A 2,500-nucleotide genomic window follows, 5' to 3' on the forward strand; every position below is an offset into this window, starting at 1 on the left:
TGATGTTGATTTACGTTGGATCCATGTTCTGTTTTTTACAAAGCTGTTAACATTGCTGGTGTTTCTATGGAGTCAAAGACCTTCTGATAGTCAACAAATGCCAAACATGGGGTAGGTCATAATCTACACTTTTTTCTATTAGTTGGTTTATGGATGTGGTTTATGGTAAAGAATAAATGGTTTATGGTAAAGAATTCTCTGCGGAAACCTGCTTGTTCGCGAGGTTGCTGTTCATCCAGTTCATTTGTTATTCTGTGCAGAGCACTCTTGTGAATATCTCGTAAATAACAAGCAGAAGGCTGATTTGGTCTATAGTTGCCTAGGTCTCTTTGGCCCCCTTGCTTATGTAAAATAATAATAACTTCATTGTCTCAACTTCTCGGTGTTTGACCTGTTTTATGCATTCGGTGAAGAGATGAGCCAGTTTTGGTGTTATTACGTCACTTGCATCCTTCACCTGGTCGGCAGGGATACAATCTTCACCTGGAGCCTTGTTGCTTTTCATTCCCTTCAGATGCCTTTTTGCTTTCTATTCTTTCATTCTTTCTTAACTGTATCTTGACCTGCACTGACACTTTTGGTGGTATAAATCTCAATTTTTCAGTGTGGTTCTTTATATAGCTTACTATAATAATAATAATGATAATAAAAAAAATAATAATAGTAATAATAATAATAACAATAATAATGATAACAATAGTAGTAGTAGTTGTTGTGCGTGTTTTAATTCCAATGTTGATACGGGGTGAGTCCTATATAGCTCAGTCACGTTGTCATTCTCATTTGGTGGCTCGTTGTAGTTGCGGTTGTAGTTCTTGACAAAATCCCTTCGCTCGTTCAATTATTCTGTCTCTGTCCTTTGTCATGATGATATTAGTTATCCTGAAAATCAAATTCAAAATATCAAAGATGATGGTGATGATGATGATGATAATGATAGCAATAACAGTAAAATCTGTCCTTTGTAGTGATCATATTAGTTCTCGTGAAAATCAAATTTAATAATGGTAATGATAAAGATGATGATAATGATAATAATAATGACAATAACAATAATTCATCGCGTTGTAAGACACTTAATTATTAGTTATTGAGGACCGTAAGACACAATATCTGTTAAACCAAGTAGGGCTCATATTAATATAAAAAGAAAAAAAAACACTATTCTAACTTGACTAACAATACTAAACCAAAGAATCTGACAAATTTACAACACTTTCTCATTTTTTTCATTTTTTTTCTTATCTCCCTTGCAATGCTAAGTTGCGTTTGCTCTGAAGTCTAGTATATCCAGGTTGGTAATTTGTACATAGTGTGGTATGTATTAATCGAAGGGTATTTTTTTTACTTTATTTCTGTGTTGGGAGTGCGATGTAGAAGTACAAGTTGGGGGGGGGGGGAGGAAAAGAAGAAATAGGAAGAGAAGGATATGGAGGAAAGAAAGAGTGGGAATAAAAGAGAAAGAGAGGAGGAAGAAAATAAGGAATGAAAGAGAGAGAGAGAGAGAGGCAGTCAGAGACAGACAAAGAGCGAGAGAGGGAGAGATACAGAGACAGAAACACAGACAGATAGACAGACAAAGAGAGAGAGGCAGACAGAGACAGACAGACAGACAGACAGAGACATAATCAGAGAGAGACAATCAAACAGAGACAGACAAAGAGCGAGAGAGGGAGAGAGAGAGATAGAGACACAGACAGACAGACAAATAGACAGACAAAGAGAGAGAGGCATGCAGAGACAGACAACAAACCGAGAGAGAGGGAGAGAGAAGCAAACACACAGACAGAGACCGAGAGAGACAAATAAAACGAGAAAGGTGTGCAAAACGCATAACATTACCATGCCGCTTCCGTTGTGTTGATATGTCAGGCACAGATAACAAAGGAGTTGCATTCGTTCCAAGATTAAGGTTTGACAGTGACGTGTTACAGTCGATAAGACGAGTGTTCTTTACAGTCAGACGATAAGCATTTCCTGGAGATGTCTTATCGCGATTGTAAGTTTGAGCTGTTATCAGGCGAAGTGTTGAAGGCAGTGTACTCTGATCTTAAGACGCCGGTAAATCCACCGGTGTGTGGAGTGAAATGGAGTGAAGAAAATGAGCATTATGGGAAAATAGCAAATAACTATAGAGGATTAATAGTGTTTTCATATATATATATATATATATATATATATATATATATATATATATATATATATATATATATATATATATATATATTCTTCGTTTCTATGCTTAGTCGTTGGAAAATGTGTTTTTTGAATGAAATATTATTTGAACGATTTTTTTTTTCAGAGATCAGCTGATGTATTGTCCACGTAGCACAATCGCCTTGCTTCGGTAGCCCATGGGTGAGGACACGCGAGCCCACGCTTAACACGGAAATACGGAAATATGTATTTGGTCCGTGATCAGAGCAGGTGTCGGCCGCACGAGATAATTCTATATGCATCTTTTCTCGTTTTCAACATATGTGTTACACCGAAACAGGTG

General features: G+C 36.8%; 1 protein-coding gene across 4 annotated transcripts in view; it reads left to right on the forward strand.

The window, feature by feature from the left end:
- Window positions 1–2,015: 2,015 nt before the first annotated feature.
- Gmd (GDP-mannose 4,6 dehydratase) overlaps window positions 2,016–2,500 on the forward strand; it is a 15,202-nt gene continuing 14,717 nt past the window's right edge. The window contains exon 1 of one of the 4 annotated variants that reach the window (XM_070129358.1): window positions 2,016–2,061. The gene's annotated coding sequence lies outside the window, so the exon portion shown is untranslated. Of the gene's footprint in view, window positions 2,074–2,302; window positions 2,359–2,449 lie in introns of those variants that run through there. The other 3 variants (XM_070129366.1, XM_070129351.1, XM_027370762.2) reach the window with 3 other exon arrangements.

The sequence above is a fragment of the Penaeus vannamei genome, chromosome 2, assembly GCF_042767895.1.
Source record: "Penaeus vannamei isolate JL-2024 chromosome 2, ASM4276789v1, whole genome shotgun sequence".
NCBI classification, from domain to species: domain Eukaryota; kingdom Metazoa; phylum Arthropoda; class Malacostraca; order Decapoda; family Penaeidae; genus Penaeus; species Penaeus vannamei.